This window comes from Cervus elaphus, chromosome X (assembly GCF_910594005.1).
Source record: "Cervus elaphus chromosome X, mCerEla1.1, whole genome shotgun sequence".
In the NCBI taxonomy this organism is placed as follows: Eukaryota; Metazoa; Chordata; class Mammalia; order Artiodactyla; family Cervidae; genus Cervus; species Cervus elaphus.
The window spans coordinates 73915990-73938373 of NC_057848.1; the positions used below are offsets into that span (position 1 = coordinate 73915990).

The 22384-nt window shown below is 53.5% G+C and overlaps 2 protein-coding genes and 1 pseudogene across 2 annotated transcripts in view; all 3 read right to left on the reverse strand.

The window, feature by feature from the left end:
• LOC122689843 (melanoma-associated antigen 10-like) overlaps positions 1-22384 on the reverse strand; it is a 335391-nt gene that overhangs the window by 311062 nt on the left and 1945 nt on the right. The window lies entirely within an intron of this gene.
• Positions 1-22384, reverse strand: part of LOC122689847 (melanoma-associated antigen 10-like) — a 596047-nt gene that overhangs the window by 149880 nt on the left and 423783 nt on the right. Inside the window, exon 2 of the mRNA XM_043896617.1 lies at positions 5793-5871. The gene's annotated coding sequence lies outside the window, so the exon portion shown is untranslated. The remainder of the gene's footprint in view (positions 1-5792; positions 5872-22384) is intronic.
• LOC122689845 overlaps positions 1-22384 on the reverse strand; it is a 587451-nt pseudogene that overhangs the window by 88478 nt on the left and 476589 nt on the right.

Genomic DNA, 22384 nt, shown 5'->3' on the forward strand with positions numbered 1-22384 from the left:
TGGCCAACCAGGGTGCGGTTCTCAGGTGAGGCCATTCACAGCCCGTCTATCCACCATCCAGGCCCATGGTCCTCATCTGTCCCATTTGCCCCCATGCCTCACTCCTGCCTCACTCTGTAGTTTGATCCCAGGCATCACGCTCATGGTCAAGATGACTGAGCTGAGCAAGCTCGAGGAAGACCTTCAGGACCCAGGTGAGGCCAGGGTCCTGTGGAAGTGCAGCTCTCTGGGGCTGAGCGGGGGAGGCTGTATCACCCTCAGCCTCCTCCCCCACAGTCTCCTGCTCCACCCTTGTGGAGGCCTTGCCCCATGAAGCTCTGAATGAGATAGTGGCTAACTTGATGAAGTTCTTGCTCCTGTAGTATCTGGCCAAACATCTGACATCCCAGGCGGAAATGCTAAAGAAGGTCCTCAGGAATAATAAGGAGCATGTCCTAGTGGTCTTCAGTCAAGCTGCAGAGTGCCTACAGGTTGTCGTTGGCCTGGAGGTAAAGCAGTTGGACCCCAGGGAGCACATCTACATCATGGTCCCTACCCTGGGCCTCACCTGCAATGTGATGCTGAGCAGTGGGCAGACCCTGCCCAAGGCTGGCATCCTGGTGCTGCTCCTCAACCTGATCATGCAGAGTGAAGACCTGACCCCTGAGGAAGCAGTCTTGGGAGTACTCAGCAGGACGGGGGTGTGTGTTGGGAGTGAGCCCTGTCTCTTTGGCGAGCTCAGGGAGCTGCTGACCCAAGTGTGGCTGCGGGAGGCATACCTGGAATACCAGCCGGTGCCTGACAGCCACCCTGCTCGCTATGAGTTCCTGTGGGGCGCCCTGGCCTATGTGGAGACCAGCAAGTGGCAAGTCACGGTGTCTGTGCTCAGGGTCTAACAGAGGGCTTTGAGGGCCTCCCCACTCCTGTCTGCAGAGGCTGCGAGGGAGGAGGAATAGGGGGCCTGAGCCAGAGCAGCAGCCAGGGTAATCCTTCCCTCTGTGATTGAAGAGGGAGTAGTCACCTTCTCAGAAGTGAGGGCCCGGGCCAGTTGGGGGAACCAGTGCACAGCATCTGTGGGCTCCTGTTCTCTACAATGACATGGAGATTCATCTGTTTTCCTTAGAAAATCTTCAAGCTTTGACTGTTTTTGCAAAAGGCTAAATAAAGTTCAGTGTCTTAGCTTGGAGAATGAGGTTGATCAATATGTGTTTGTGCTTACACCGTTCAAGAACAAGAGTTTTGCTGTTTTGTGAGAGATTGGAAACTCTTCCATTTTGTTTTGTGACCCTGAATGGGACACAGTGGAAATGGAATTAGATCCGTTTCGGAAATGTGAGCTTGTGGTGGAGTGGTGGAGTCGCTCAGTCCTGTCCGACTCTTCGCGACCCCATGGACTGTGGCCAACAAGGCTCCTCAGTCCATGGGATTTTCCAGGCAAGAGTACTTGGGTGGGCTGTCATTTCTTTCTCCAGGGGATCATCATGACCCAGGGATGGAACACGGGTCTCCCAATGTAGACAGACACTTTACCGTCTGAGCCACCAGGGAAGCACTAATATTGATGCGGCAAGAATTATGCGATAAAAGTAATTGCAATGAATTCATCCATCTGTCCTTCTTGTGTGTCATTCTCAAAAACTAAATTATCTTTATTTGGGTTTGTCTGGGTTATTTAAGGAAGCAGCTGGCAATAAATCTGAGGCCCCTGTTCACTAGCTCATATATTCTGAAGACCTTTACAGAGTATCTTCTCCAGGAAAGGCGGTGTTAGGAGTGGGGACACTAGGAGAAGCAGGACACCCCCGCACCTAGAGCAAAGTTCTAGGAGCCGCAGTCACACAAGGAAGGTGGAGAGACCTCCCCTAGTCGCACTGAACAAGGCAACATGAGGTAGGGCGGTGGAGCTCCAGGAGGAGCACTCGAGTTTCAGTGCCTGAGCCAAGGTGGTTTGGGGCTTTAGGACCCTGGGTTCCTTCTGTGGGAGGTGGTCGAGGTGAGGCAGGCTGGTAGCAGCCCTCAGACTTGCAGACAGTGTTTCTTCGCGGAGATGGCAAATTCTGAAATGGATCATGGCTGTAAGGTGGCCTTTTGCATCTCGGACAAAGCCCAGACAGATCTCTTTCTGGGGCAGGAAGGAAGGGGTCCTGACTCTTGTCGCATTGCTGTTGATCACAGGGGCAAAGGAGGTGTTTTCTACCCCACATCTGCTAGGAATCCTGCAGAACTTTGGTCGCACTCCCTTGAAGTGGTGCCCAAGAAATGCATGGAACTACCCTTTCTTTCCTGGCCCCGGAGATCCAGAACCCACGGTCTTAAATAGCTTTCAATTATCTTGATTGTAATTGGCCATTGTAATCAAGGACTTGACCTTAGTTGGGGCTGCAAGAAAGGAAAGTACTGTTTTGGATGGAAGACCAGCTAGGGCAGAGGCAAAGAGTGGCTCTTGCTTCTATTTCCTGGAGCAGCTTGGGTCCTGTTGGAACACTCCTTCATACCCAAATTTAACAGGTTTTCTATGGAAATGGGGCTTGCCCAGGAGCTCAAATGATGAAGATTCCGCTTACACTGTGGGAGACATGGGATCGATTCATGGGTCAGGGAGATCACCTGAAGAAGGGCATGGCAACCCACTCCAGTATTCTTGCCTGGAGAATTCCATGGACAGAGGAGATCGGAAGACTACAGTCCATGGAGTGGCAAACAGTCCGACACGACTGAGCTACTAACATTATGGTCCACTATGGTCTAAGTAGCAAAGTTTCTTAGTTTTATTTGTGAAACATCCTATTTGGCTGATTAGGTATCCCACATCCTATTGAGGTGCACATTCTCAGACAAGCCCTGGACCACAAAGTAGCCGACCCCTTCCTACAGTGGAGAGTGGAGGACACTCTTGGGGCAACACTGTGACAGATTCCTGTCCCGACATCACAGAGGCCATGACCGCCAGGCCCTGGCAGCTGCATCCCATCCCTCAGGCGAATAGTGCAGCCCAACACGTGGGCTCCTCAAACCGGCTGGCTTCACAGGAGAAGAACTGAGGCCACGGGGCTTTTCCAAGCATCCACTGACTATCTGGCAGCTGCCATATATGTGACCAGAATCACATCACCTGTTCCCCTTTTTCTCTGGCACTCAGCATGGATAGCTGCCCCTTTAGCCCCCTGCACCCATCCACACCCCCACTGCAGTGACCTCACCACCTCCTTAGGCCCGGAAGTCGCTCCTGCCTTTTGCTGCCAGGCACAGCCTTAACCTGGGTCTCTGCTGCCTCCACACTTCTGAACCCACCTGAACCCAGGGATGCTGGCAGATGTTGCATCTTTACTGGCTAGTACTTATTTCTCACGCTATGCGTGTCTCAGACTCTGTCCCTCTCCCCTCTGGAAACTGTTTGTTTTTCAGGACACCTCAGAGAATTGGTAGCTTAATTTGAAATGGAATAGATAACCATTCAGAATTGCTGTTCTGTGTTTTCCTCCTGGAGAATGTATATCAATTTCAGTGTCTGTGTGTGTTTCGGGGTGGAGAGCAGTGTCTCCAGCTGGGCACAGCTCACTCAAAGATCCCAGGATTCTAGTCACACAGCAGGTCCTGTCCATTTCTGCAGCTTCTCTTCACTCATTTCATCCAAATGAAATCTAGAGCATGCGCACAAGTGAAAATCATAAAGTCCAGATGACCAAAGAAACTGTTATTTCAATGTACTTGTTAATCAGCTTCCCAATGCAGAGACAGAAGGGCTAGTACAGGGATTACTGGGCATATATCAAAGAGCGAGATTCACATTTTTCTAGGATTCCTAGCAGATGGTGGATAGAACACATCTATTAATTCCCTGTGGTCAACAGCTATGGGGCAAGAGCCTGGACCCCTTCCTGCCTGCCCTAGAAAGAGATCTCTCTGGGGTTTATCCAAGAAGCAAAAGGACACCTCAAAGCAATGATGCGTTTCAGAGATTCCCCTCACCCCCAAGACAGACCTCATGTGACTGTGGCTCCTCGACCATTGCTGTAAGTGTGGGGGTGTCCTGCTACTCCTAGTGTCCCCACTGTTAACATGGCCTTTCACGGAGCAGAGAATCTGTACACGTCTTTGGAATAACTGAGCCAATGAGCAGGGCTCTCAGATTGTCTGCTACTTTCTTTAATAACCCAGGAAAATTCAATTAACTGAGATCATTTAGTTATTGTGAATGACAGACAAGAAGGCCATAAGCATGAACTGACAATGATTACTTTTAGTATCTAACTCTTCTCCATACAATACTATTGCTACAGAAGTTCACATTTTCAAAACATTTCTAATTTCGATTCCATTGCATTCTGTTCAGGACCACAAAACAAAATGGAAGACTTTCCCATCTCTCTTACAAAAACTCTTGTTTTTGAACTGTGTAACATCAGATACACTCGGATCAATATCATTCACAAAGCTAAGATACTGAAGTTTCTTTAGCCTATTCTGAAACCAAACTTTGAAAAGTTTCTAAAGAAAACAGAGATGAATCTCCTTGTCATCATAGAGAACAGGAACCAAAAGATGCTACAAACTGGTTCCCCCAACTAGCCCGGGCCCTCACAGTTTAGAAAGCTGACTACCCCCTCTTTAACCACAGAGAGAAGGAACAACCTGGCTGCTGCTCTGTCTCAGGCCCCCTATTCCTCCTCCCTCGCATCTTATGCAGACAGGAATGGGAAGGTCCTCAAAGCCCTTTGGTTGACCCTGCGCATAAATGCCATGACTTGCCACTTGCTGGTCTCCACATAGGCCCGGGGACCCCACAGGAACTCATAGCAAACAGGGTGGCTGTCAGGCACCTGCTGGTACCGCAGGTATCCTTCCCGCACCCACACTTGGGTCAGAAGCTCCCTGAGCTCCCAAAAGACACACTGCTCACTCCCAACATACACCCCCATCCTTCTGAGTGCTCCCCAGACCGCCTCCTCAGGGGCCGGGTCTCCAAACCGCATGATCATGCTGAGGACCAGCACCAGGAAGCCGGCCTTGGGCAGGCCCACCCCATCGCTCAGCATCTCATCGCAAGTGAGGCCCAGGATGGGGACCAAGATGTAGATGTGCTCCGCTGGGTCCACCTCTTTCACGTCCACGCCAAAGACCAGCTGCAGGCACACTGAGACTTCCCTGAAGACCACCGGGAAGTGCTCCTGGTTATCCCTGAGGACCTTATTCAGCATTTCCGCCTGGGAGGTCAGCTCCTTGGCTCGATACTTGAGGAGCAGGAACTTCATCAGTTTACCTATCATCCTATCCAGAATTTCCTGGGGCAAGGCCTCCATAGGAGCAGAGGAGGATGCTGGGTAGTAGGAGGCCAAGTGGGATGCGGACTCCCCCACCTCAGCCTCCAAGAGCGGCACCTCGATAGGGCCCTGGGCCTCGCCTGGGTCCTGAAGGTCTTCCTCGGGTTTGCTGAGCTCACTCATCTCAACCACGAGCACAATGCCTGAGGTGAAACAAGACACGGAACTGAGGCAGAGGTACAGATGGGGACCAAGGGCCTCTGGGAGAGAGGAGGTGTGAGCAACCTGGGCTAAGAAATGCATCCTGGATGGTACGACACAGGCCACTTACAGCTCTCCCCTTGAGGGGTTCTCTCCGACCTCACAGGAGAGCTCCTCCTGGGAGGCCAGTCCCCTGGCTACCCGAAGGAGGAAGGAAGGTGGTTCCCCAGGGTGTGGTCAGTACAGCCTGAGATTTCTGGGTCCAAAACAGTGTGAGGAATTGGGGCCTTCTGGGCCCCCGCTATGTTCTGGGATAGGGAGCCTCTGGTTCACTTCAGGTCACCCTCTCACCTTGACTCCTGATACTGCCTGTCTGAACTCAGGACACAGGCTTCAGACCTCTGCCTTCGCCTCCCGGTTCCTGGTGCTCCTGTGAGAGACATGGAGGTGACATCTAAGGGCTATACTGTGGCACAGCCCTGGGCCTTCTGTGCTGCTAGGTGGGGACGCACACTCGGATTACACCCAGGTGTGTTGTGGGTACCTTGTAATGCTCACCTTTCCCCTGGCATGACCTGGACGGTCCCCTTTGGAGGAGTAGAAGGAAACTCAAAACAAGACACAAGCCTGAACAGAAAGCACTGAGGGGCCCCACATGCGGCCGCACCTGTCCAGGGCCTGGCGCGGGTCCTAGGCTGGGGAGATGCTCGGTCCTCAGCTCCTCCTCACGTCCTGCCTGGCCTCCAAGCACTCGCCACAGGGGCGGGGGTTTGCTCAGTCCAACCTTGGGGTTGGGGAGTCCAGCCTCTGCCAACCTGAAGCCTCCACCTCTGCCCGTAAAACCTCACCTCCCGAGTTCCCTAAGCCAGCGGTCAAGAAACTGCTCACCCTGCTCACCCCACTCTGGGCCCTCCAAGACCCTCTTGCAAGGGCCAAGATCCCTCCAGCTTGGCGTCGAACCGCCTCAATCCTTCCTCGCATGGAGCCTGGACTCCAGGCAGGACTCGCGTTTGTCGCCTCTGCCATTTTGACACCCCGCCGCTTTCCCAAGGCCTCCAGTCCCTCTGAGACCCGCATGTGAGGAAGTCAGACAGACCTACTGTGCTCTTCTCACCCCAAGGGCTCCCAGGGACGACTACAGGGATGGGGATCTGTGGGGTTCCATCAGTCCTCACTCAGGGTGCCCGCAGTCCTCCTTCAGGAACCTCACCTTGCCTCCGCGCACGACCTGGATTCTCGCCTCTCCGCAACTGAAGCCCCGCCCCTTATAGCAGGACCCCAGTCTCTTGAAGACCCGGATGTCAGGAAGACAGCTCATGCCTGTGGCACTCATCCTGCCCCCACGGTTGCCCTGGACTGCCAACAGAGATTCGCTTCTCTGAGGTCCCCTCTGATTACGGGTCCAGGGTCCTCTAGTCCCTCTTCAGGGTCCTCAAGGTCTTCAACCCTGCAGGACCTGGGAATCGGGCCCCCGAGGCCCCGCCCCATATGTGACGTCCCCACTCAGAGACCCGGATGTCAGGAAGTGAGACCATGCACTTCGGGCTCATCGTATCCCAGTTCGGCCAAGGACCAACAGCAGCTCCAGGCTTTTCTGAGGTCTCCTCTGATTTGGGTCCAGGGTCCACTCAGTCGTCCGTCAGTGTCCTCAAATTGAAACCCTGGAGGAGCTGGGGATCTTCCCTCTGCTCACCTGAGGCTACACCCCCTTTCCCAGGTCCCCAGTTTCTCTGAGACCCAGATGTCAGGAAATGCAGCATGTGCTCATCCACCCTCTGTGAGCCCTGAGACTTGATGTGAGGGTCCCGCCTCTGGTCAACACAAGGGGCATCCCCAGAATGCCAGGGCTCTAGATGAGATTCCTTAGGAAGGATTAAGGAACCCCACAGATTCCTGACCCTACTGTCAGCCCTGGGCCACCCTGGTGGTGGGATGAGCGCTTGGCAGCCTCTTCTGACTTCCGCATCTGTATCTCAGAAACATTAGGCAATTGTTAGAAGCGTCAGGGCGTCAGATGGGCAGTGAGAAAGATCTTCTTTCTTTTGAGAGTCAAGGTGAGGACACTGAGGAAGAACAGAGGGGACCCTGGACCCCAGAGCAGAGTGGGCTCTGGGAGGACATTGGGTGGATGAACGTATGCTGGATTTCCTGACTGGGTCTCAGAGAGACTGGGGACCTGGGATAGGGGGCTGACTTCCTAATATCCAGATTTCAGCCTGGTGTCCTAGTATAGAGAGATGACTTACTGACATCCGCATATCAGAAAGACTGGGCTCCTGGTATGAGGTTTGGGGCGTTAGTAGGGGAGAGGAGAGAATCTGAAGTCGTACCTGGAGATAAGTTGAGGTCTCTGAGGGAAGGCTGAAGGGACCCCAAGTGAAAACTCTAGGGATCCCAAGATAAGAGGGATGGAACCCCACAGATCCCTGCCCCTGCCATCGGCCCTGTGAGCCCTCGGGGTGAGAAGAACACACTAGGTCTGTCCTGAGTTCCTGACATCCAGCTCTGTGAGGCTGGGGACTTGGTGTGAGGAGCAGGGACTATGGTGGGGAGAGGACAGAGACTAGGTCCTCCTGGAAATCAAGGTGAGGACCCTGAGGGAGGACTGAGGGTAGCCAGATCTCAGAACAGAGGGAACCCTGGTAGTCCCTGGGCAGGGTAACCTCGTGCCGCATTGCCTGATAACCCTGGCAGAGAGACTGGGGACCTCTTGAAAGCAGGGGAAACTCCAAATGGCGGATGGGACACTTGCAGGTCTTGTGTGGAGTCTAGACCCCATGCAAGGCAGGACTAAGGCAGTTAGACCCCAACAGGGAGGGATCTTGGCCCTTGCAAGGGGGTCTTGGAGGGTGCAGAGTGGGGTGAGCAGTTTCTTGAACTCTGGCTTAGGGACCTCGGGACGTGAGGTATTTCAGGAACAGCCGAAGGCTTCCGGTTGGCAGAGGCTGGACTCCTCAACCGCAATGGAGGACTGAGCAGACCCCCGCCCCTGTGGTCAGTGCTGGGAGGGAAGGCAGGACATGAGGAGGAGCTGAGGACCGAACACCTCCCTGGCCTAGGCCCCACAGGAGACCTTGGGCAGGTGCAGCCGCATGTGGGGTCCCTCAGCGCTTTCTTTCCAGTCTCGGGTCTTGTTCTGTGTTTCCCTCCAGGCCCCCAGAGGGGAGGGACCAGGTTGTGCCAGGGTGTGTAAGCACTAAAGGGGAGCTCTGAAGGGACCTCTAACCACATAACTGAGGGACCCTCACAGTGTGCACCCTTTTTTACTGTCAGAGAATGCTAAGGGCTGTGCCACGGGATACCACTGAGGTGCCCCTCCATTTCTCACAGGAGCTGTAGGAAGCAGTAGGCGAAGGCAGACATCTGAGGCCCGTGTCCTGAGGTCAGTGAACAGAGGAGGTCCAGGCAATGCCAGGAGTCAAGGTGATGAGGGTGCCCTGAGTGGACACCAAGTGCTGCCCATCCCAGAACAGAGGGGACCCCACAAGGGCCTAATCCCCTTACCTTGTCAGTCCCAGAAATCTCGGGCTGTGCTGACCACACCCTGGGGAGCCACCTCACTTCCTTCTTCAGGTAGCCAGGGGACTGGCCACTCCAGAGGCATGTCCCTGTGTGGTCTGAGAGCACTTTTCAAGAGGAGACCTGCAAGTGGCCTGTGGCCAACCAGGGTGCGGTTCTCAGGTGAGGCCATTCACAGCCCGTCTATCCACCATCCAGGCCCATGGTCCTCATCTGTCCCATTTGCCCCCATGCCTCACTCCTGCCTCACTCTGTAGTTTGATCCCAGGCATCACGCTCATGGTCAAGATGACTGAGCTGAGCAAGCTCGAGGAAGACCTTCAGGACCCAGGTGAGGCCAGGGTCCTGTGGAAGTGCAGCTCTCTGGGGCTGAGCGGGGGAGGCTGTATCACCCTCAGCCTCCTCCCCCACAGTCTCCTGCTCCACCCTTGTGGAGGCCTTGCCCCATGAAGCTCTGAATGAGATAGTGGCTAACTTGATGAACTTCTTGCTCCTGTAGTATCTGGCCAAACATCTGACATCCCAGGCGGAAATGCTGAAGAAGGTCCTCAGGAATAACCAGGAGCATGTCCTAGTGGTCTTCAGTCAAGCTGCAGAGTGCCTACAGGTTGTCGTTGGCCTGGAGGTAAAGCAGTTGGACCCCAGGGAGCACATCTACATCATGGTCCCTACCCTGGGCCTCACCTGCAATGTGATGCTGAGCAGTGGGCAGACCCTGCCCAAGGCTGGCATCCTGGTGCTGCTCCTCAACCGGATCATGCAGAGTGAAGACCTGACCCCTGAGGAAGCAGTCTTGGGAGTACTCAGCAGGACGGGGGTGTGTGTTGGGAGTGAGCCCTGTCTCTTTGGCGAGCTCAGGGAGCTGCTGACCCAAGTGTGGCTGCGGGAGGCATACCTGGAATACCAGCAGGTGCCTGACAGCCACCCTGCTCGCTATGAGTTCCTGTGGGGCGCCCTGGCCTATGTGGAGACCAGCAAGTGGCAAGTCACGGTGTCTGTGCTCAGGGTCTAACAGAGGGCTTTGAGGGCCTCCCCACTCCTGTCTGCAGAGGCTGCGAGGGAGGAGGAATAGGGGGCCTGAGCCAGAGCAGCAGCCAGGGTAATCCTTCCCTCTGTGATTGAAGAGGGAGTAGTCACCTTCTCAGAAGTGAGGGCCCGGGCCAGTTGGGGGAACCAGTGCACAGCATCTGTGGGCTCCTGTTCTCTACAATGACATGGAGATTCATCTGTTTTCCTTAGAAAATCTTCAAGCTTTGACTGTTTTTGCAAAAGGCTAAATAAAGTTCAGTGTCTTAGCTTGGAGAATGAGGTTGATCAATATGTGTTTGTGCTTACACCGTTCAAGAACAAGAGTTTTGCTGTTTTGTGAGAGATTGGAAACTCTTCCATTTTGTTTTGTGACCCTGAATGGGACACAGTGGAAATGGAATTAGATCCGTTTCGGAAATGTGAGCTTGTGGTGGAGTGGTGGAGTCGCTCAGTCCTGTCCGACTCTTCGCGACCCCATGGACTGTGGCCAACAAGGCTCCTCAGTCCATGGGATTTTCCAGGCAAGAGTACTTGGGTGGGCTGTCATTTCTTTCTCCAGGGGATCATCATGACCCAGGGATGGAACACGGGTCTCCCAATGTAGACAGACACTTTACCGTCTGAGCCACCAGGGAAGCACTAATATTGATGCGGCAAGAATTATGCGATAAAAGTAATTGCAATGAATTCATCCATCTGTCCTTCTTGTGTGTCATTCTCAAAAACTAAATTATCTTTATTTGGGTTTGTCTGGGTTATTTAAGGAAGCAGCTGGCAATAAATCTGAGGCCCCTGTTCACTAGCTCATATATTCTGAAGACCTTTACAGAGTATCTTCTCCAGGAAAGGCGGTGTTAGGAGTGGGGACACTAGGAGAAGCAGGACACCCCCGCACCTAGAGCAAAGTTCTAGGAGCCGCAGTCACACAAGGAAGGTGGAGAGACCTCCCCTAGTCGCACTGAACAAGGCAACACGAGGTAGGGCGGTGGAGCTCCAGGAGGAGCACTCGAGTTTCAGTGCCTGAGCCAAGGTGGTTTGGGGCTTTAGGACCCTGGGTTCCTTCTGTGGGAGGTGGTCGAGGTGAGGCAGGCTGGTAGCAGCCCTCAGACTTGCAGACAGTGTTTCTTCGCGGAGATGGCAAATTCTGAAATGGATCATGGCTGTAAGGTGGCCTTTTGCATCTCGGACAAAGCCCAGACAGATCTCTTTCTGGGGCAGGAAGGAAGGGGTCCTGACTCTTGTCGCATTGCTGTTGATCACAGGGGCAAAGGAGGTGTTTTCTACCCCACATCTGCTAGGAATCCTGCAGAACTTTGGTCGCAATCCCTTGAAGTGGTGCCCAAGAAATGCATGGAACTACCCTTTCTTTCCTGGTCCCGGAGATCCAGAACCCACGGTCTTAAATAGCTTTCTATTATCTTGATTGTAATTGGCCATTGTAATCAAGGACTTGACCTTAGTTGGGGCTGCAAGAAAGGAAAGTACTGTTTTGGATGGAAGACCAGCTAGGGCAGAGGCAAAGAGTGGCTCTTGCTTCTATTTCCTGGAGCAGCTTGGGTCCTGTTGGAACACTCCTTCATACCCAAATTTAACAGGTTTTCTATGGAAATGGGGCTTGCCCAGGAGCTCAAATGATGAAGATTCCGCTTACACTGTGGGAGACATGGGATCGATTCATGGGTCAGGGAGATCACCTGAAGAAGGGCATGGCAACCCACTCCAGTATTCTTGCCTGGAGAATTCCATGGACAGAGGAGATCGGAAGACTACAGTCCATGGAGTGGCAAACAGTCCGACACGACTGAGCTACTAACATTATGGTCCACTATGGTCTAAGTAGCAAATTTTCTTAGTTTTATTTGTGAAACATCCTATTTGGCTGATTAGGTATCCCACATCCTATTGAGGTGCACATTCTCAGACAAGCCCTGGACCACAAAGTAGCCGACCCCTTCCTACAGTGGAGAGTGGAGGACACTCTTGGGGCAACACTGTGACAGATTCCTGTCCCGACATCACAGAGGCCATGACCGCCAGGCCCTGGCAGCTGCACCCCATCCCTCAGGCGAATAGTGCAGCCCAACACGTGGGCTCCTCAAACCGGCTGGCTTCACAGGAGAAGAACTGAGGCCACGGGGCTTTTCCAAGCATCCACTGACTATCTGGCAGCTGCCATATATGTGACCAGAATCACATCACCTGTTCCCCTTTTTCTCTGGCACTCAGCATGGATAGCTGCCCCTTTAGCCCCCTGCACCCATCCACACCCCCACTGCAGTGACCTCACCACCTCCTTAGGCCCGGAAGTCGCTCCTGCCTTTTGCTGCCAGGCACAGCCTTAACCTGGGTCTCTGCTGCCTCCACACTTCTGAACCCACCCGAACCCAGGGATGCTTGCAGATGTTGCATCTTTACTGGCTAGTACTTATTTCTCATGCTCTTCGGATCTCAGACTCTGTCCCTCTCCCCTCTGGAAACTGTTTGGTTTTCAGGACACCTCAGAGAATTGGCAGCTTAATTAGAAATGGAATAGAAAACCACTCAGAATTGCTGTTCTGTGTTTTCCTCCTGGAGAATGTATATCAATTTCAGTGTCTGTGTGTGTTTCGGGGTGGAGAGCAGTGTCTCCAGCTGGGCACAGCTCACTCAAAGATCCCAGGATTCTAGTCACACAGCAGGTCCTGTCCACTTTTGCAGCTTCTCTTCACTCATTTCATCCAAATGAAATCTAGAGCATGCGCACAAGTGAAAATCATAAAGTCCAGATGACCAAAGAAACTGTTATTTCAATGTACTTGTTAATCAGCTTCCCAAGGCAGAGACAGGAGGGCTAGTACAGGGATTACTGGGCATGTATCAAAGAGCAAGATTCACATTTCTCTAGGATTCCTAGCAGATGGTGGATAGAACACACCTATTTCTTCTCTGTGGTCAACAGCTATGGGGCAAGAGCCTGGACCCCTTCCTGCCTGCCCTAGAAAGAGATCTCTCTGGGGTTTATCCAAGAAGCAAAAGGACACCTCAAAGCAATGATGCGTTTCAGAGATTCCCCTCACCCCCAAGACAGACCTCATGTGACTGTGGCTCCTCGACCATTGCTGTAAGTGTGGGGGTGTCCTGCTACTCCTAGTGTCCCCACTGTTAACATGGCCTTTCACGGAGCAGAGAATCTGTACACGTCTTTGGAATAACTGAGCCAATGAGCAGGGCTCTCAGATTGTCTGCTACTTTCTTTAATAACCCAGGAAAATTCAATTAACTGAGATCATTTAGTTATTGTGAATGACAGACAAGAAGGCCATAAGCATGAACTGACAATGATTACTTTTAGTATCTAACTCTTCTCCATACAATACTATTGCTACAGAAGTTCACATTTTCAAAACATTTCTAATTTAGATTCCATTGCATTCTGTTCAGGACCACAAAACAAAATGGAAGACTTTCCCATCTCTCTTACAAAAACTCTTGTTTTTGAACTGTGTAACATCAGATACACTCGGATCAATATCATTCACAAAGCTAAGATATTGAAGTTTCTTTAGCCTACTCTGAAACCAAACTTTGAAAAGTTTCTAAAGAAAACAGAGATGAATCCCCTCGTCATCATAGAGAACAGGAACCAAAAGATGCTACAAACTGGTTCCCCCAACTAGCCCGGGCCCTCACAGTTTAGAAAGCTGACTACCCCCTCTTTAACCACAGAGAGAAGGAACAACCTGGCTGCTGCTCTGTCTCAGGCCCCCTATTCCTCCTCCCTCGCATCTTATGCAGACAGGAATGGGAAGGTCCTCAAAGCCCTTTGGTTGACCCTGCGCATAAATGCCATGACTTGCCACTTGCTGGTCTCCACATAGGCCCGGGGACCCCACAGGAACTCATAGCACACAGGGTGGCTGTCAGGCACCTGCGGGTACCGCAGGTATCCTTCCCGCACCCACACTTGGGTCAGAAGCTCCCTGAGCTCCCCAAAGACACACTGCTCACTCCCAACATACATCACCATCCTGCTGAGTGCTCCCCAGACCGCCTCCTCAGGGGCCGGGTCTCCAAACCACATGATCATGCTGAGGACCAGCACCAGGAAGCCGGCCTTGGGCAGGCCCACCCCATCGCTCAGCATCTCATCGCAAGTGAGGCCCAGGATGGGGACCAAGATGTAGATGTCCTCCGCTGGGTCCACCTCTTTCACGTCCACGCCAAAGACCAGCTGCAGGCACTCTGAGACTTCCCTGAAGACCACCGGGAAGTGCTCCTGGTTATCCCTGAGGACCTTATTCAGCATTTCCGCCTGGGAGGTCAGCTCCTTGGCTCGATACTTGAGGAGCAGGAACTTCATCAGTTTACCTATCATCCTATCCAGAATTTCCTGGGGCAAGGCCTCCATAGGAGCAGAGGAGGATGCTGGGTAGTAGGAGGCCAAGTGGGATGCGGACTCCCCCACCTCAGCCTCCAAGAGCGGCACCTCGATAGGGCCCTGGGCCTCGCCTGGGTCCTGAAGGTCTTCCTCGGGTTTGCTGAGCTCACTCATCTCAACCACGAGCACAATGCCTGAGGTGAAACAAGACACGGAAGTGAGGCAGAGGTACAGATGGGGACCAAGGGCCTCTGGGAGAGAGGAGGTGTGAGCAACCTGGGCTAAGAAATGCATCCTGGATGGTACGACACAGGCCACTTACAGCTCTCCCTTGAGGAGTTCTCTCCAACCTCACAGGAGAGCTCCTGCTGGGAGGCCAGTCCCCTGGCTACCCGAAGGAGGAAGGAAGGTGGCTCCCCAGGGTGTGGTCAGTACAGCCCGAGATATCCGGGTCCAAAACAGTGTGAGGAATTGGGGCCTTCTGGGTCCCCCCTATGTTCTGGGATAGGGAGCCTCTGGTTCACTTCAGGTCACCCTCTCACCTTGAATCCTGATACTGCCTGTCTGAACTCAGGACACAGGCTTCAGACCTCTGCCTTCGCCTCCCGGTTCCTGGAGCTCCTGTGAGAGAAATGGAGGTGACATCTAAGGGCTATACTGTGGCACAGCCCTGGGCCTTCTCTACTGCTAGGTGGGGACGCACACTCGGATTACACCCAGGTGTGTTGTGGGTACCTTGTAATGCTCACCTTTCCCCTGGCATGACCTGGACAGTCCCCTTTGGAGGAGTAGACGGAAACTCAAAAAAAGACAAAAGCCTGAACAGAAAGCACTGAGGGGCCCCACATGCGGCCGCACCTGTCCAGGGCCTGGCGCGGGTCCTAGGCTGGGGAGATGCTCGGTCCTCAGCTCCTCCTCACGTCCTGCCTGGCCTCCAAGCACTCGCCACAGGGGCGGGGGTTTGCTCAGTCCAACCTTGGGGTTGGGGAGTCCAGCCTCTGCCAACCTGAAGCCTCCACCTCTGCCCGTAAAACCTCACCCCCCGAGTTCCCTAAGCCAGCGGTCAAGAAACTGCTCACCCTGCTCACCCCACTCTGGGCCCTCCAAGACCCTCTTGCAAGGGCCAAGATCCCTCCAGCTTGGCGTCGAACCGTCTCAATCCTTCCTCGCATGGAGCCTGGACTCCAGGCAGGACTCGCGTTTGTCGCCTCTGCCATTTTGACACCCCGCCGCTTTCCCAAGGCCTCCAGTCCCTCTGAGACCCGCATGTGAGGAAGTCAGACAGACCTACTGTGCTCTTCTCACCCCAAGGGCTCCCAGGGACGACTACAGGGATGGGGATCTGTGGGGTTCCATCAGTCCTCACTCAGGGTGCCCGCAGTCCTCCTTCAGGAACCTCACCTTGCCTCCGCGCACGACCTGGATTCTCGCCTCTCCGCAACTGAAGCCCCGCCCCTTATAGCAGGACCCCAGTCTCTTGAAGACCCGGATGTCAGGAAGACAGCTCATGCCTGTGGCACTCATCCTGCCCCCACGGTTGCCCTGGACTGCCAACAGAGATTCGCTTCTCTGAGGTCCCCTCTGATTACGGGTTCAGGGTCCTCTAGTCCCTCTTCAGGGTCCTCAAGGTCTTCAACCCTGCAGGACCTGGGAATCGGGCCCCCGAGGCCCCGCCCCATATGTGACGTCCCCACTCAGAGACCCGGATGTCAGGAAGTGAGACCATGCACTTCGGGCTCATCGTATCCCAGTTCGGCCAAGGACCAACAGCAGCTCCAGGCTTTTCTGAGGTCTCCTCTGATTTGGGTCCAGGGTCCACTCAGTCGTCCGTCAGTGTCCTCAAATTGAAACCCTGGAGGAGCTGGGGATCTTCCCTCTGCTCACCTGAGGCTACACCCCCTTTCCCAGGTCCCCAGTTTCTCTGAGACCCAGATGTCAGGAAATGCAGCATGTGCTCATCCACCCTCTGTGAGCCCTGAGACTTGATGTGAGGGTCCCGCCTCTGGTCAACACAAGGGGCATCCCCAGAATGCCAGGGCTCTAGATGAGATTCCTTAGGAAGGATTAAGGAACCCCACAGATTCCTGACCCTACTGTCAGCCCTGGGCCACCCTGGTGGTGGGATGAGCGCTTGGCAGCCTCTTCTGACTTCCGCATCTGTATCTCAGAAACATTAGGCAATTGTTAGAAGCGTCAGGGCGTCAGATGGGCAGTGAGAAAGATCTTCTTTCTTTTGAGAGTCAAGGTGAGGACACTGAGGAAGGACAGAGGGGACCCTGGACCCCAGAGCAGAGTGGGCTCTGGGAGGACATTGGGTGGATGAACGTATGCTGGATTTCCTGACTGGGTCTCAGAGAGACTGGGGACCTGGGATAGGGGGCTGACTTCCTAATATCCAGATTTCAGCCTGGTGTCCTAGTATAGAGAGATGACTTAGTGACATCCGCATATCAGAAAGACTGGGCTCCTGGTATGAGGTTTGGGGCGTTAGTAGGGGAGAGGAGAGAATCTGAAGTCGTACCTGGAGATAAGTTGAGGTCTCTGAGGGAAGGCTGAAGGGACCCCAAGTGAAAACTCTAGGGATCCCAAGATAAGAGGGATGGAACCCCACAGATCCCTGCCGCTGCCATCGGCCCTGGGAGCCCTCGGGGTGAGAAGAACACACTAGGTCTGTCCTGAGTTCCTGACATCCAGCTCTGTGAGGCTGGGGACTTGGTGTGAGGAGCAGGGACTATGGTGGGGAGAGGACAGAGACTAGGTCCTCCTGGAAATCAAGGTGAGGACCCTGAGGGAGGACTGAGAATAGCCAGATCTCAGAACAGAGGGAACCCTGGTAGTCCCTGGGCAGGGTAACCTCGTGCCGCATTGCCTGATGACCCTGGCAGAGAGACTGGGGACCTCTTGAAAGCAGGGGAAACTCCAAATGGCGGATGGGACACTTGCAGGTCTTGTGTGGAGTCTAGACCCCATGCAAGGCAGGACTAAGGCAGTTAGACCCCAACAGGGAGGGATCTTGGCCCTTGCAAGGGGGTCTTGGAGGGTGCAGAGTGGGGTGAGCAGTTTCTTGAACTCTGGCTTAGGGACCTCGCGAGGTGAGGTATTTCAGGAACAGCCGAAGGCTTCCGGTTGGCAGAGGCTGGACTCCTCAACCGCAATGGAGGACTGAGCAGACCCCCGCCCCTGTGGTCAGTGCTGGGAGGGAAGGCAGGACATGAGGAGGAGCTGAGGACCGAACACCTCCCTGGCCTAGGCCCCACAGGAGACCTTGGGCAGGTGCGGCCGCATGTGGGGCCCCTCAGCGCTTTCTTTCCAGTCTCGGGTCTTGTTCTGCGTTTCCCTCCAGGCCCCCAGAGGGGAGGGACCAGGTTGTGCCAGGGGAAATGTAAGCACTAAAGGGGAGCTCTGAAGGGACCTCTCACCACACAACTGAGGGACCCTCACAGTGTGCACACCTTGTACTGTCAGAGAATGCTAAGGGCTGTGCCACGGGATACCACTGAGGTGCCCCTCCATTTCTCACAGGAGCTGTAGGAAGCAGTAGGCGAAGGCAGACATCTGAGGCCCGTGTCCTGAGGTCAGTGAACAGAGGAGGTCCAGGCAATGCCAGGAGTCAAGGTGATGAGGGTGCCCTGAGTGGACACCAAGTGCTGCCCATCCCAGAACAGAGGGGACCCCACAAGGGCCTAATCCCCTTACCTTGTCAGTCCCAGAAATCTCGGGCTGTGCTGACCACACCCTGGGGAGCCACCTCACTTCCTTCTTCAGGTAGCCAGGGGACTGGCCACTCCAGAGGCATTTCCCTGTGAGGTCTGAGAGCACTTTTCAAGTGGAGACCTGCAAGTGGCCTGTGGCCAACCAGGGTGCGGTTCTCAGGTGAGGCCATTCACAGCCCGTCTATCCACCATCCAGGCCCATGGTCCTCATCTGTCCCATTTGCCCCCATGCCTCACTCCTGCCTCACTCTGTAGTTTGATCCCAGGCATCACGCTCATGGTCAAGATGACTGAGCTGAGCAAGCTCGAGGAAGACCTTCAGGACCCAGGTGAGGCCAGGGTCCTGTGGAAGTGCAGCTCTCTGGGGCTGAGCGGGGGAGGCTGTATCACCCTCAGCCTCCTCCCCCACAGTCTCCTGCTCCACCCTTGTGGAGGCCTTGCCCCATGAAGCTCTGAATGAGATAGTGGCTAACTTGATGAAGTTCTTGCTCCTGTAGTATCTGGCCAAACATCTGACATCCCAGGCGGAAATGCTGAAGAAGGTCCTCAGGAATAACCAGGAGCATGTCCTAGTGGTCTTCAGTCAAGCTGCAGAGTGCCTACAGGTTGTCGTTGGCCTGGAGGTAAAGCAGTTGGACCCCAGGGAGCACATCTACATCATGGTCCCTACCCTGGGCCTCACCTGCAATGTGATGCTGAGCAGTGGGCACACCCTGCCCAAGGCTGGCATCCTGGTGCTGCTCCTCAACCTGATCATGCAGAGTGAAGACCTGACCCCTGAGGAAGCAGTCTTGGGAGTACTCAGCAGGACGGGGGTGTGTGTTGGGAGTGAGCCCTGTCTCTTTGGGGAGCTCAGGGAGCTGCTGACCCAAGTGTGGCTGCGGGAGGGATACCTGGAATACCAGCAGGTGCCTGACAGCCACCCTGCTCGCTATGAGTTCCTGTGGGGCGCCCTGGCCTATGTGGAGACCAGCAAGTGGCAAGTCACGGTGTCTGTGCTCAGGGTCTAACAGAGGGCTTTGAGGGCCTCCCCACTCCTGTCTGCAGAGGCTGCGAGGGAGGAGGAATAGGGGGCCTGAGCCAGAGCAGCAGCCAGGGTAATCCTTCCCTCTGTGACTGAAGAGGGAGTAGTCACCTTCTCAGAAGTGAGGGCCCGGGCCAGTTGGGGGAACCAGTGCACAGCATCTGTGGGCTCCTGTTCTCTACAATGACATGGAGATTCATCTGTTTTCCTTAGAAAATCTTCAAGCTTTGACTGTTTTTGCAAAAGGCTAAATAAAGTTCAGTGTCTTAGCTTGGAGAATGAGGTTGATCAATATGTGTTTGTGCTTACACAGTTCAAGAACAAGAGTTTTGCTGTTTTGTGAGAGATTGGAAACTCTTCCATTTTGTTTTGTGACCCTGAATGGGACACAGTGGAAATGGAATTAGATCCGTTTCGGAAATGTGAGCTTGTGGTGGAGTGGTGGAGTCGCTCAGTCCTGTCCGACTCTTCGCGACCCCATGGACTGTGGCCAACAAGGCTCCTCAGTCCATGGGATTTTCCAGGCAAGAGTACTTGGGTGGGCTGTCATTTCTTTCTCCAGGGGATCATCATGACCCAGGGATGGAACACGGGTCTCCCAATGTAGACAGACACTTTACCGTCTGAGCCACCAGGGAAGCACTAATATTGATGCGGCAAGAATTATGCGATAAAAGTAATTGCAATGAATTCATCCATCTGTCCTTCTTGTGTGTCATTCTCAAAAACTAAATTATCTTTATTTGGGTTTGTCTGGGTTATTTAAGGAAGCAGCTGGCAATAAATCTGAGGCCCCTGTTCACTAGCTCATATATTCTGAAGACCTTTACAGAGTATCTTCTCCAGGAAAGGCGGTGTTAGGAGTGGGGACACTAGGAGAAGCAGGACACCCCCGCACCTAGAGCAAAGTTCTAGGAGCCGCAGTCACACAAGGAAGGTGGAGAGACCTCCCCTAGTCGCACTGAACAAGGCAACACGAGGTAGGGCGGTGGAGCTCCAGGAGGAGCACTCGAGTTTCAGTGCCTGAGCCAAGGTGGTTTGGGGCTTTAGGACCCTGGGTTCCTTCTGTGGGAGGTGGTCGAGGTGAGGCAGGCTGGTAGCAGCCCTCAGACTTGCAGACAGTGTTTCTTCGCGGAGATGGCAAATTCTGAAATGGATCATGGCTGTAAGGTGGCCTTTTGCATCTCGGACAAAGCCCAGACAGATCTCTTTCTGGGGCAGGAAGGAAGGGGTCCTGACTCTTGTCGCATTGCTGTTGATCACAGGGGCAAAGGAGGTGTTTTCTACCCCACATCTGCTAGGAATCCTGCAGAACTTTGGTCGCACTCCCTTGAAGTGGTGCCCAAGAAATGCATGGAACTACCCTTTCTTTCCTGGTCCCGGAGATCCAGAACCCACGGTCTTAAATAGCTTTCTATTATCTTGATTGTAATTGGCCATTGTAATCAAGGACTTGACCTTAGTTGGGGCTGCAAGAAAGGAAAGTACTGTTTTGGATGGAAGACCAGCTAGGGCAGAGGCAAAGAGTGGCTCTTGCTTCTATTTCCTGGAGCAGCTTGGGTCCTGTTGGAACACTCCTTCATACCCAAATTTAACAGGTTTTCTATGGAAATGGGGCTTGCCCAGGAGCTCAAATGATGAAGATTCCGCTTACACTGTGGGAGACATGGGATCGATTCATGGGTCAGGGAGACCACCTGAAGAAGGGCATGGCAACCCACTCCAGTATTCTTACCTGGAGAATTCCATGGACAGAGGGGATCGGAAGACTGCAGTCCATGGAGTGGCAAACAGTCCGACACGACTGAGCTACTAACATTATGGTCCACTATGGTCTAAGTAGCAAAGTTTCTTAGTTTTATTTGTGAAACATCCTATTTGGCTGATTAGGTATCCCACATCCTATTGAGGTGCACATTCTCAGACAAGCCCTGGACCACAAAGTAGCCGACCCCTTCCTACAGTGGAGAGTGGAGGACACTCTTGGGGCAACACTGTGACAGATTCCTGTCCCGACATCACAGAGGCCATGACTGCCAGGACCTGGCAGCTGCATCCCATCCCTCAGGCGAATAGTGCAGCCCAACACGTGGGCTCCTCAAACCGGCTGGCTTCACAGGAGAAGAACTGAGGCCACGGGGCTTTTCCAAGCATCCACTGACTATCTGGCAGCTGCCATATATGTGACCAGAATCACATCACCTGTTCCCCTTTTTCTCTGGCACTCAGCATGGATAGCTGCCCCTTTAGCCCCCTGCACCCATCCACACCCCCACTGCAGTGACCTCACCACCTCCTTAGGCCCGGAAGTCGCTCCTGCCTTTTGCTGCCAGGCACAGCCTTAACCTGGGTCTCTGCTGCCTCCACACTTCTGAACCCACCCGAACCCAGGGATGCTGGCAGATGTTGCATCTTTACTGGCTAGTACTTATTTCTCATGCTCTTCGGATCTCAGACTCTGTCCCTCTCCCCTCTGGAAACTGTTTGGTTTTCAGGACACCTCAGAGAATTGGCAGCTTAATTAGAAATGGAATAGAAAACCACTCAGAATTGCTGTTCTGTGTTTTCCTCCTGGAGAATGTATATCAATTTCAGTGTCTGTGTGTGTTTCGGGGTGGAGAGCAGTGTCTCCAGCTGGGCACAGCTCACTCAAAGATCCCAGGATTCTAGTCACACAGCAGGTCCTGTCCACTTTTGCAGCTTCTCTTCACTCATTTCATCCAAATGAAATCTAGAGCATGCGCACAAGTGAAAATCATAAAGTCCAGATGACCAAAGAAACTGTTGTTTCAATGTACTTGTTAATCAGCTTCCCAAGGCAGAGACAGGAGGGCTAGTACAGGGATTACTGGGCATATATCAAAGAGCAAGATTCACATTTCTCTAGGATTCCTAGCAGATGGTGGACAGAACACACCTATTTCATCCCTGTGGTCAACAGCTATGGGGCAAGAGCCTGGACCCCTTCCTGCCTGCCCTAGAAAGAGATCTCTCTGGGGTTTATCCAAGAAGCAAAAGGACACCTCACAGCAATGATGCGTTTCAGAGATTCCCCTCACCCCCAAGACAGACCTCAGGTGACTGTGGCTCCTCGACCATTGCTGTAAGTGTGGGGGTGTCCTGCTACTCCTAGTGTCCCCACTGTTAACATGGCCTTTCACGGAGCAGAGAATCTGTACACGTCTTTGGAATAACTGAGCCAATGAGCAGGGCTCTCAGATTGTCTGCTACTTTCTTTAATAACCCAGGAAAATTCAACTAACTGAGATCATTTAGTTATTGTGAATGACAGACAAGAAGG